Consider the following 12,809-nt stretch of genomic DNA (forward strand, 5'->3'; position numbering starts at 1 on the left):
TCTCTCCTCTCTCTCTCTCTCTCTCTCTCTCTGTGTGTGTGTGTGTGTGTGTGTGTGTGTGTGTGTGTGTTTAGTAGCTATCCTAGTGGGTGTGAGATGCGGGTATAAGCGCTTCTTGTCCGGTTTAACAATGAAGGGATGATGGCCGCCATCTGGTGGTAGAAGTGAGAATGTTTCCATATTTCCAAACTTTTGACAATTTATAATTTCTACCGAGCGTCCCAGGACCAGTCTGGATGAAGGGAGAGGCAGGGTTTGGCAGCACCAGCCAGGCTGTAACTTTTTGAAACTCTTTTCAGTTCAGTGGGTACTGAAGTGGGTTCTTCTCCCCACTCAGCTTTGGGAGTGCCAAGGCAGAGACCGTGGGCAGAGACCTCCCACACCTTTGTTCATAAGGGCTCTGGGACTCCTTTGAGGTAACCTTGTCTTTTCTGGTTCAGTTCTGGAATGTAAAGCCCTCCCTGGCTGCTCCCGCTCCAGGGGGGCCCTCCTTTGTGGCTTTGCCTTCATCTCAAAAGCCGAGTGGCTTCCTGCCCATGGAGTCTCTGGGATCCAGCCTTGCTTTGTGCCTCCTCCCTTCCTGGCTGTCCCTGACGCAAGCCCTGAGATGTCTCACATTGAAGAGGTTCATTGCAAAATTCAGCAGGAAACCCAGGTTATAGGTAACAATTTAACAGTGGAACTCTAATATCTCTCAGAAATATGAGGGCTCTTGTTCTTGGTCTACAAACTGCTCGTGAAGCCCCTTTTCTCTCAGAAGTTCTACTGACCTGGCCAGGCAGGGTGGCTCATGGCTATAGTCCCAGATATTGGGAGGCTATGGTGGGAGGCTTGTTTGAGGCCAGGAGTTTGAGGCTGCAGTGAACCATGATCATGCCACTCCACTCCAGCCTGGACAACAAAGTGAGACCATCTCAAAAAAGAAAAAAAAAAAAGGCTGGATGCAGTGGCTCACGCTTGTAATCCTGGCACTTTGGGAGGCCAAGGCGGGTGGATCACAAGGTCAGGAGATCCAGACCATCCTGGCCAACATGGTGAAACCCCGTCTCTACTAAAAATACAAAAAAAATAGCCAGGCATGGTGGCACAACCCTGTAGTCCCAGCTACTGGGGAGGCTGAGGCAGGAGAATCACTTGAACACAGGAGGTGGAGGTTGCAGTAAGCCGAGATCTCACCACTGCACTTCAGCCTGGGCAACAGAGTGAGACTCTGTCTCAAAAAAAAAAAACGAAAAATAAACAAACAAAAAAACAAGAAGTTCCACTGACCTGCTCTTCTTTTGAATTTCTCAGCCTCAGCCATCTCTCATATAGAGAGAAGTTTGTGTTTCCTCAGAAAGCTGTGCAGTATGTAAACTCTAGGGCAGCACCAGGGACTGGTTTTGTGGCACCAGGGACTGATTTCATGGAAGACAATTTTTCCATGGACCAGGGGGCAGGGGCAGCAGTATATGGTTCAGGATCATTCAAGCTCATTATATTTAGTGTGCTCTTTATTTCTATTATTATTACATTGTTATTATAATGAAATAATTATACAACTCACCGTAACGTAGAATCAGTGGGAGCCCTGAACTTGTTCAACTAGACAGTCCCATATGTGGGTGATGGAAAACAGTGACCGATCATCAGGCATTAGATTCTCATGAGGAGTGCGCAACCTAGATCCCTGGCATGTGCAGTCCACAATGGTGTTCACACTCCTATGAGAATCTAATGCCCCTGCTGATCTGACAGGAGGCGGAGCTCAGGCAGTCATGGGAACGCTGGGAAGAAGCTGTAAACACAGATGAGGCTTCACTCACTCACCCAACACTCACCGCCTGCTGTGTGGTCCAGTTCCTAACAGATCCCAGACCCCTGTTCTAGAGGACACCTTTCTGGGTTGTCTGATCTCAATTCTCTATAAAGTATGGATGACTGATAGCAATGCAAAAATAATTTTTGTTTATAGAGGTGGATATTCTGTCCTGTCCTGTAGAAGTTGCATTGATTTTCTTCCCCACCTCCTTTGTTAAAAAACAATTTGCTTACATTTGCTCCTCCTGTTACCCAAATGAACCTGGGTGGGCCTGCCTGACCCAGCAAAGCTAAACACTGGCATGAGGATCACAGCCAGAGAAAGCGGGGCATGTATTGCAGGGAGCCAAGCAAGGCGAATCTGGCAGCTCCTGCTTAAGACCTGAACTCTCTGATGGCTTACAGACAAAGGTTTTACTTTTTATGTTTATTTATTTTTGAGGCAGGGTCTTGCTCTGTCACCCAGACTGGAATACAGTGGTGCGATCGTGGCTCACTGCAACCTCCACCTCCTGGATTCAAGCGATTCTCCTGCCTCAACCTCCCAAGTAGCTGGGATTATAGGCATGTGCCACCACACCCAGCTAATTTTTGTATTTTTAGTAAAGATGGGGTTTCATCATGTTGAAGAGGCTGGTCTTGAACTCCTGGTCTCAGGTGATCCACTTGCCTCAGCCTCCCAAAGTGCTGGGATTATAGGCATGAGCCACCATGCCCGGCCAGGCAAGGGTTTTTAAAGGCAGAGAGGCAGAGGTTACAGGCAAAGTTGTAAATCAATACATACAGGCTATATATTGATTTTACCTAGAAAGGCAGGACCTCTCAAAGGCAGGGGGGCCACGGGTCACAGGTAGGTTCAAAGATTTTCTGATTTGCAATTGGTTCGGGAGGCAAAGCTTTGTCTAAAAATTTGGGGTCAGCAGAAAAGAATGTTACCTCTGGCTTCTGGGCATGACTTCCTCCAGGCCCCTCAGGAAGAAATTTTGAACAAAGACCAGAAGTCAGAGTTCAGTTCTCAGCTGCCCTTATCTGAAGTCTAGGAGCCAGCAGATCCATTTCGTGGGTGTCCAGATTTCTGAAAAACAACTCAGGGACATGGGTAACAAAACATCTCCTCACTCTAACTTCCTTGGCTATTTTTTGTTTGTTTTTTGTTTTGTTTTTGAGACAGAGTCTCGCCCTCTCACCCAGGCTGGAGTGCAATGGCGTGATCTTGGCTCACTTCAACCTCCGCCTCCCAGGTTCAAGCAATTCTCCTGCCTAAGCCTCCCAAGTAGCTGGGATCACAGGCGCCCACCACCACACCCAGCTCGCTTTCTTTGTATTTTTAGTAGAGACAGGGTTTCCCCGCATTGGCCAGGCTGGTCTCGAACCCCCGAACTCGGGTGATCCGCTCTCTTTGGCCTCCCAAAATGCTGGGATTACAGGTGTGAGCCACCACGCCCCACCTTGGCTATTGTCTTAAGCTACTATTACCTTCTTCCTTATCAAGCTACTCATTTACTTCTCAGGGCTAGCTAGAGACCTGGAATTTTCTTTGAAGGAACTCAAGATTTTCCTTTATTTTCATGCTTAAAAGGGCTCTCAGGCCCCTAAAACGGGTCCCTACTCTATCCCAGTTCGTTTCAATAACCTTGATTTATAAATGTTGTCTGGTCTTTGGATTTTCTTTTTTTTTTTTTTTTTTCTTTTTTGAGACAGAATCTTGCTCTGTCGCCCGGGCTGGAGTGCAGTGGCTGGATCTCAGCTCACTGCAAGCTCTGTCTCCCGGGTTTATGCCATTCTCCTGCCTCAGCCTCCCGAGTAGCCGGGACTACAGGCACCCGCCACCTCGCCCGGCTAGTTTTTTTGTATTTTTTAGTAGAGACGGGGTTTCACCGTGTTAGCCAGGATGGTCTCGATCTCCTGACCTCATGATCCGCCCGTCTCGGCCTCCCTGGATTTTCTTTTAAATCTCTTATAACATTGGCCTTTTTTTTTTTTTTGGATAGGATCTCCCTCTGTTGCCCAGGCTGGGTGGCTTTCTCCCCTCATTGATTAATAAGTGGAATAAAATCTTTTTTTTTTTTTTTGAGACAAAGTCTTGCTCTGTTGCCCAGGGTAGAGCGCAGTGGCTCGGTCTCGGCTCACTGCAACCTCCGCCTCCCAGGTTCAAGTGATTCTCCTGCCTCAGCCTCCCGAGTAGCTGGGATTACAGGCGCCCGCTACCGCGTCTGGCTAATTTTTGTATTTTTAGTAGAGACGGAGTTTCACCATGTTGTCCAGGCTGGTCTCAAACTCCTGATCTCAGGTGATCCACCCGCCTTGGTCTCCCTAAGTGCTGGGATTACAGGCGTGAGCCACCATGCCCAGCCTACTTTAACCTTTTTCTTTTTATTTCTTTTTTTTTTAAGACAGTTTTTGCTCTTGGTGCCCACGGTGGAGTACAATAGCATGATCTCGGCTCACCGCAACCTCCGCCTTCCAGGTTCAAGTGATTCTCCTGCCTCAGCCTTCCCGAGTAGCTGGGATTACAGGCACGTGCCACCATACCTGGCTAATTTTGTATTTTTAGTGGAGACGGAGTTTCTCCATGTTAGTCAGGCTGGTCTTGAACTCCTGACCTCAGGTGATCCACCCACCTCGTCCTCCCAAAATGCTGGGTTTACAGGCGTGAGCCACCAGGCCCCACCTACTTTAACCTTTTTCAAGAAAGAATTGCTACCAGGGGAGAAGAGAGGGGACAATGGTTACAGTGTTTCACTTTGGGAAGATGAAAAAAGTTCTGGGCCGGGTGCAGTGGCTCACACCTGTAATCCCAGCACTTTGGGAGGCCAAGGCGGGTGGATCACGATGTCAGGAGTTGGAGACCAGCCTGGCCAACATAGTGAAACCCCGTCTCTCCTAAAAATACAAAAATTAGCCGGATGTGGTGGCAGTCACCTTTAGTCCCAGCTACTCGAAAGGCCGAGGCAGGAGAATTGCTTGAACCCAGGAGGTGGAGGTTGCAGTCAGCCCACAGCAAAATTCTGTCTCAAAAAAAAAAAAAAAAATTAAAATAATAAGCCTTATGGTACATACATTTTACCATGACTGCTTTTTTTTTTTTCTTTTTTTTTTTGAGACGGAGTCTCACTCTGCCACCCAGGCTGGAGTGCAGTGGCCGGATCTCAGCTCACTGCAAGCTCCGCCTCCCAGGTTCACGCCATTCTCCTGCCTCAGCCTCCCGAGTAGCTGGGACTACAGGCGCCCGCCACCTCGCCCGGCTAGTTTTTTGTATTTTTTTTAGTAGAGACGGGGTTTCACCGTGTTGGCCAGGATGGTCTCGATCTCCTGACCTCGTGATCTGCCCGTCTCGGCCTCCCAAAGTGCTGGGATTACAGGGTTGAGCCACTTCCCCCGGCCCATGACTGCTTTTTTAAAAAAGAAAATGATTTGCTAATTTTGTCATGAGCAGTACAAGGTTACAGATAACCAGGTTCGTGTGTGTTTGTGTCTTTCCACAGTGTCAGGCTTTTATTGATGCTATTTAAATGACAAAAGCCACAAGCTACATGGAGTTCCCAAGGAGACAATTCTCCTTAGTACTTCCCATCACTCAGCAGTCAGCTGCGTGCACACAGGCTCCAGCCAGTCCATAAGTAAGTCAATATTGCAAACCGTATAAAATAACATACTTAATTAATATGTAAGTGTCACATATTAAACATCCCACAACAAACAAAGTAACATTTAACATAAAGAAGAAAAAGAGATAGGAGAAAGGGTTAAGGAACAAGTCCTGGGGAGCAGGAAGACAGAAGGAGTCCTGGTCTGGTGGTCTGGGCCCGGTAATAGATCTTGCAAGGAAGAGCCTTTAATGTGGCTGAGCTTTCAGGGGTCAAATGCTGAGTTCTTTTGGTTTGTCTGTTTTTTGAGACAGAAGTTCACTCTTGTTGCCCAGGCTGGAGTGCAATGGCGTGATCTCTGCTCACTACAACCTCTGTCTCCTGGGTTCAAGTGATTCTTCTGCCTCAGCCTCCTGAGGAGCTGGGATTACAGGCACCCACCATCACTCCCAGCTGATTTTTGTAGTTTTAGTAGAGACGGGGTTTCACCATGTTGGGAGGCTGGTCTCAAACTCCTGACGTCAGGTGATCCATCTGCCTCGGCCTCCCAAAGTGCTGGGATTATAGGCGTGAGCCACCACGCCCAGCCAAATGCTGAGTTCTTATGAGTGATAATGATGGGTTGTGGCTATTTCAAGCTGTTAGAGGCTTGCTTCTTTTTTTTTTTTTTTCATGGAGTCTTGCTTTGTCTCCCAGGCTGGACTGCAGTGGCATGATCTCAGCTCACCACAACCTCCACTTCCCAGGTTCAAGCAATCCTCCTGCCTCAGCCTCCCAAGTAGCTGGAACTACAGGTGAATGCCACTATGCCCAGTTAATTTTTGTATTTTTAGTAGAGATGGAGTTTCACTATGTTGGCCAGCCTGGTCTCCAACTCCTGACCTTGTGATCCACCTGCCTCAGCCTCCCAAAGTGCTGGGATTACAGGTGTGAGCCACTGCACCCAGCCAGCCGAGGCCTGATGGTTTATAGTCATGGAGTCCTCTGATGAGAACTGATGGTGGAAGAGTGTGCTTGTTTGCATCTTTATCTGGTTGGATGCAGTCTTCTTCTTTTTCTTCTTTTTTATTTTGTTTCTTAAGCAAAAACATCTTATCCTAGTTGGCAAAGTGCTCTATGAAATAGAAAATGGAGCATTTTTCTAAGATGGACTTAGTTGCATCAAGGGTGCTCTGTACAAGTTTGAATACGTTTCTGGCGGGTTCCTATGGGGAAAGCCAAAATTAGGCAAGATTTCACAGATTGTCAGAGCCTGAACCTTTTTTAGTGTATGCAATTTTTAAAAATAGACCTTCTTCCTCCTACCCCACCCCCTCAGTTCTCAACCAAACAACAAACAATGACTGTGACCTCACCATTGATAAGGGCCACAGTAGAGGAGATGGAAGGATCCTTGCTATTGTTGTGTAAGGATTATTTTGGTAGCAAACGGTGGCAGCCTTCCTGGAACTGGCTTAGACATAAACAAAGAAGTACTGGGGCTGGGCGTGGTGGCTCACACCTGTAATCCCAGCACTTTGGGAGGCTGAGGCGAGCGGATCACCTGAGGTCAGGAGTTCGAGACCAGCCTGGCCGACATGGTGATATCCTGTCTCTACTCAAAACTACAAAAATTAGCCAGCATGGTGGCTTACACCTGTAGTCCCAGCTATTCGGGAGGCTGAGGCAGGGGAACTGCTTGAACCCGGGAGGGGGAGGTTGCAGTGAACCAAGATTGCACCACTGCACTCCAACCTGGGCAACAGAGTGAGACTCTATCTCAAAAAAAAAAAAAGATACTAGGAGGATCCTGCAGGTGTTGAAGGGCGTATTCACTTCCTGTTTCTGCTGTAGCAAAATATCAATCACACGTTTGATATTCTCTTACAGATCTGGAGGTGCCAAAGTGCAGCAGTCTGAGATGTGTTGGCAGGCAGGTTCTTTCTGTAGGCTCTGGGGAAGAACCTATTTCGCTGCCTTCTTCACCTCCTGGAGGCCATCTGCATTCCCATGTGGCAGTGGGGAGTGAAAACAGGAACGTGGCAGCTCTGACTGGAAACAATGTGATTGATAAAGAGGGTGGGCAATGGGGGCACATTTTCTCAAAAGAAAGGGTTGCTTTTCACTGAAGAGGGAGTGAAGGCCTGGGAAGGCAAGATAAGAGGGGTGCACTCAGCTGTGATAGAGAGGCCAACCAGGGGCTGGACGCAGTGGCTCATGCCTGTAATCCCAGCATTTTGGGAGGCCGAGGCAGTAAAATCTCTTGAGGCCAGGAGTTTGAGACTAGCTTGGGAAATGTAGCGAGACTCCCATCTCTACAAAAAATTTAAAAATTAGCCAGGCGTGGCGGTGCATGCCGATGGTCCCAGCTACTTGGGAGGCTTGGGTGAGAGGATCACTTGAGCCCAGGAGTTTGAGGCTGCACTGGGCCATGACTGCACCACTGCATTCCAGCCTGAGTGACAGGGTGAGACCGTCTCAAAAATCAATGAATAAATAAATAAATAAATTGCCAGGCCACAGAAAATGCTTAAGTATTACAACTGGTAAATCACAAGAGTTGTGGTTGATGTGGCTCCCAGTCAGTTGAGTGGTAATGGGGCTAGTGGACTCATGGTTGGGAATGAAGAAGCGAGAAGGTTCAAGGGTGAGAACTGAAATCATTGCTGTCTCCCCATCCCTGTCCCACGGGAAAATCCAATGCCCAGTCCTTACCAGCTCCTCGAGACAGCCTGCATTTCTTGGCTCAAGAGCCCTTCTTCGGATCTCCCCAGTCTCTCACCTCTGCCAGCACGTCCCTTGCCACTGACCCTGACTCTCCTGCATCCCTCTCAGAAGGACCTTGTGATTACACAGGGTCCATGTGGATAATCCAGCATGACTTCCCCACTTCAAAATCCTTAGTCGTGCCGGGCGCGGTGGCTCAAGCCTGTAATCCCAGCACTTTGGGAGGCCGAGACGGGCGGATCACGAGGTCAGGAGATCGAGACCATCCTGGCTAACACGGTGAAACCCCGTCTCTACTAAAAAAATACAAAAATCTAGCCAGGCGAGGTGGCGGGCGCCTGTAGTCCCAGCTACTCGGGAGGCTGAGGCAGGAGAATGGCACAAACCTGGAAGGCGGAGCTTGCAGTGAGCTGAGATCCGGCCACTGCACTCCAGCCTGGGCGACAGAGCCAGACTCCGTCTCAAAAACAAACAAACAAACAAACAAACAACAACAAAAAAAACAAAATCCTTAGTCGTATCTGCAAAGTCCCTTCACCATGTAAAATAACATATTCATGGGTTCTGGGGATTAGGGGCCCAATGCTCCAAGTAACTTTCATGGGAATCTTTACCTCCAGAAATGGGGAGAAGTAGGCAGGGACTCCCTTCATACACAAGAGACAGCTGCCTCCTGCTATACCCCCAAATACTTACACACTTGCCTTTTTACATCTGAACTGGAAAGACCCTACCTCAGTGTCATGGGGACCGGGGTGGGAGACAGAAGAGCTGCAACACCTGCTTGGCTATTGTTAGGGACAAACAAAGCAGCCACGGTCGCTTAGTGATGACTTCCGGTTCCACCTGAGTGCTTTGGCCACCCATACTGCTCTCAGAGCTCTTTAAAGATGAGTTCTCGTGCTGGGCACTGTGGCTCACGCCTGTAATCCCAGGACTTTGGGAGGCTGAGGTGGACAGATCACCTGATGTCAGGAGTTCAAGACCAGCCTGACCAACATGGAGAAACCCCGTCTCTACTAAAAGTACGAAATTAGCCAGGCATGGTGGTGCATGCTTGTAATCCCAGCTACTCAGGAGGCTGAGGTAGGAGAATTGCCTGAACCCAGGAGGCGGAGGTTGCAGTGAGCCGAGATCACGCCATAGAACTCCAGCCTGGGCAATAAAAGTGAAACTCTTTCAAAAAAAAAAAACCTTCTTAAAAACTGTAATAAAATATACTAATGTTCTATTTTATTATTTCCCTTTCTTCAGTTTTTTTCTCATGATGGGGATTAATTGACACTTGTGAGTGGTATAAAGAATAACACCCTCATTTTACACATGGCTTGGATGACTGAGTGAGAAGAAACAGAAGAAATAAAACGGCAGAAGCTGGGTGCCACCCGGATGTTGACAAAAACGTTGAGTCATGGGATGAGGGGTGGACTAGAACCCTTTCTGAGTGTCCTCTAGCTTGATGGTCTCTAGAGCTTTAAGAGGTGAACATCGTCGGGCGTGGTGGCTCACGCCTGTAATCTCAGCACTTTGGGAGGCCGAGGTGGGCGGATCATGAGGTCAGGAGATCGAGACCATCCTGGCTAACATGGTGAAACCGTGTCTCTATTAAAAATACAAAAAATTAGCCGAGCATGGTGGTGGGCGCCTGTAGTCCCAGCTACTTGTAAGGCTGAGGCAGGAGAATGGTGTGAACCCGGGAGGCGGAGCTTGCAGTGAGCAGAGATTGCCCCATTGCACTCCAGCCCTCCAGCCTGGGTGACAGAGTGAGACTCTGTCTCAAAAAAAAAAAAAAAGAGGTGAACATCTTGTGTGTCCAGCCATCCCCTCTTGGGAGGTCAGAGGGACCAGAATCCCGAGGAGAAAGTACCACAGATGACCACTAGAGGGTGCCCTTCATTCTCCTTGACCCTCTCTGGTCCAACTGCTAATCTAGGAACCTCTTTAGCTGCCCAGACCAGCAGACGGCATTTCAGATGTGCAGAAAGAACACAACCGCCCCAACTTCCTGCCCTCCTCTTGTGGTGGAAAGACAAATGGTAGAGTCGGGGAAGAATGTAGACAGCAAGGAAGTGGGCAGATCCAGATGCTCTGCTGTGTGTCCCTAAACTTTGCTCTCAGGCTTCTGACTGCCCAATACAGTCACTCTTGATCAGCCATGCAACCATCTGTTTCTCTCCAAACACTATGGCTACTTTGTGTCTGTCCACATTCTCTCCACTTGGTGAGCTCCTACACATCCTTCAAGGCCCAGTTCAAATGCTACCACTCAGACTCTTTCTTCTCTCCCACTTTTGTGCTTCCACAGCACTAGCATTCATCACTTTGCATAGTAATAACTTATGTGCCTTCTGTCCTGTACAGCATGTGCTCTGCCCATGAATGACTTGCCCAGTTCTGAGTCTCTACTTGCATAGGGTCTGGCACAAATTGAAGGTCACTGTATTTAGCCTGCATCATATTATGGCTTCAACTTCCTCCTACACCTTGCAGGACTTTCTTGCGGGCAGATGCTGATTCAGATTCTTTTCTTGAATTCTTGCACTGTCCAGCACATGGCCTGGTAAAGTAGGCACTCAAGTTTGGTAGAATGAGGTTGCCTCCTTTGTGTATGCAACTCTTTTTTTTTGAGCTGGAGTTTTCCTCCTGTTGCCCAGGCTGGAGTGCAATGGCTTGATCTCAGCTCACCGCAACCTCCGCCTCCGGGATTCAAGTGATTCTCTTGCCTCAGCCTCCTGAGTAGCTGGGATTACAGGCATGCCCCACCATGCCCAGCTACTTTTGTATTTTTAGTAGAGACGGGGTTTCTCCGTGTTGGTCAAGCTGGTCTCGAATTCCCGACCTCAGGTGATCCAGCTTCTTTTTTCAGTCAACGAGTATCTATCAGGTATTTCCTATTGTGTTCAGGAATATGCTGGGTGCCATGGTTGGGAGGGTATAATATTGTGAAATACACAGTTGGTCTTTGTCCCCATTTCCTGGCATGCAACTCCTAAAATCCTTAGACTCTTCGAAGTGTTATCTTTCTGTATGCTAATGAGTTGACTTATGACTGGCAGCTCATATGTGGCTTCACAGGATGGGTGCTGATCACTGAAGAGACCCAGAAGGATTAGAAGATTGGCACATTCAGCTCCACCTCCCAGGAGGTGAATGGCGCTGAAAATTAAACTGATCACCAGTGGGTCGATGGTCTCGTCAATCATGCCTACATAATGAAGCCTCCATACCAACCACAAAGGACAGGGTTTAGAGAGTTTCTGGGGAGCCAAACATGTGGAGGTTCCTGCAAGGCAGTGCGTCCTTGGAGGGCATGGAAGCTCTGTCCCTCTTCCCCTTTACCTTTTCCTGTGCAACATTTCATCTGTATCCTTTGTAATATCCTTTACAACAGACTGGTAAGCATAAATAAGCATTTCCCTGAGTTCTGTGAGCCACTGTAGAAAATTAATCAACCCCAAGGAGGAAGCCATGGGAACCCCCATTTATAGCCAGTAGGTCAGAAGCACGGGTAAAACATCCTGGTGCTTGTGATTGGCGTCAGAAGTGACAGGAAGTCTAGTGGGACTGAGCCCTTAATCTGTGTGATCTGATGCTGTCTCCAGGTTGGTAGTGGCGAAATTGAATTGGAGGACACCCATAAGCTGTTGAATGTAGAACAGATCGCTTGCCTGTTGGTAGGGATAAGTTTCCACACATTTCATGGAAGCCTTCTGTGTTGACTGTGGTATGAGAGCAGAGGAAAAGTAGTTGATGTTTTGTCCACTCAGGTGGTACTTGAGAAAGTGTTCAGTCCTCCAGGAGTTTTCCAGCTGGAGAGATCAGTCTATAACAGTAAATATGAAGAAGGCAGAGAGACCCAGATGGTGGAATAGGAGTTGCCTACTCCTATTCATCTCATCTCCTCCACAGTGCCCTGGTTTTGACAACTATCCATGGATTGATGTACCTTTGTGAGAGTCCAGGGAAGAAATTCTAGAACAGCATTGGAGCAAAAAATCTAAACATAGGAACACTGAAGAAAATAAAAAGAACAGTTTCACTGCATCACCCCTGCCCATAGGTGGTACAGGTCAGTGACACGATAGACCCCCTCAGCCCACAGTAACTCCCACAGGGAAATGTAAAAGTATAATGAGTGAACACTCAGCTTCCCCAGCTGTGCAGGATGCTTCCTAAGAGTCCTCCCTCTTCTTCATTCCACCCAGAATACTGAAGGGATGCACATGAACGAGTAGCTGGGAGAATGTGGAGGAAGGAACAGAGGCAAGAGACTCAAAGCAATCAGAGTAGAAAACTCAACAAAGGGTCACATACCTTACTAGCTGCTTCACAGACTCCATCAAGGGCCTGCCCACAAGCTGCTTGGGATGCCTTACCTGTAGACTCTCCAGCTGGCCCATGGGCACCCCGAATACTCTATGTGCTTCACCGCTCTCACCACCCCATGGCTGGACCTCTCTACGTGTACCCTGGACATCAAGTGTAGGGCTTTACAGATGGTTTGCAAGCACACGCACTCAACAGGCTTGACACCGTAGGACTGGGAGAAGGCACACAAATGAGCATTTCAGGGCACTGCCCCTAAGGAAAACAAATGGGAGACTCTCCGTGCTTGGCCTGGCTTTGCAGTATTAACAGAAGGTATACCATCTTTTTTTTTTTTTTTTTTTTTTTTTTTTTTTGAGACGGAGTCTCGCTTTGTCACCCAGGCTGGAG

General features: G+C 48.2%; 1 long non-coding RNA gene across 1 annotated transcript in view; it reads right to left on the reverse strand.

Moving 5' to 3' along the window:
• Positions 1 to 12,809, reverse strand: part of LOC117067853 — an 18,086-nt gene continuing 5,277 nt past the window's right edge. The window contains exons 2-3 of the long non-coding RNA XR_004430871.1: positions 10,933 to 12,674; positions 1 to 12 (exon numbers count right to left, since the gene is read on the reverse strand). This is a non-coding gene — a long non-coding RNA (uncharacterized LOC117067853). The remainder of the gene's footprint in view (positions 13 to 10,932; positions 12,675 to 12,809) is intronic.

Source organism: Trachypithecus francoisi, unplaced genomic scaffold, assembly GCF_009764315.1.
Source record: "Trachypithecus francoisi isolate TF-2019V2 unplaced genomic scaffold, Tfra_2.0 Lachesis_group20, whole genome shotgun sequence".
NCBI classification, from domain to species: domain Eukaryota; kingdom Metazoa; phylum Chordata; class Mammalia; order Primates; family Cercopithecidae; genus Trachypithecus; species Trachypithecus francoisi.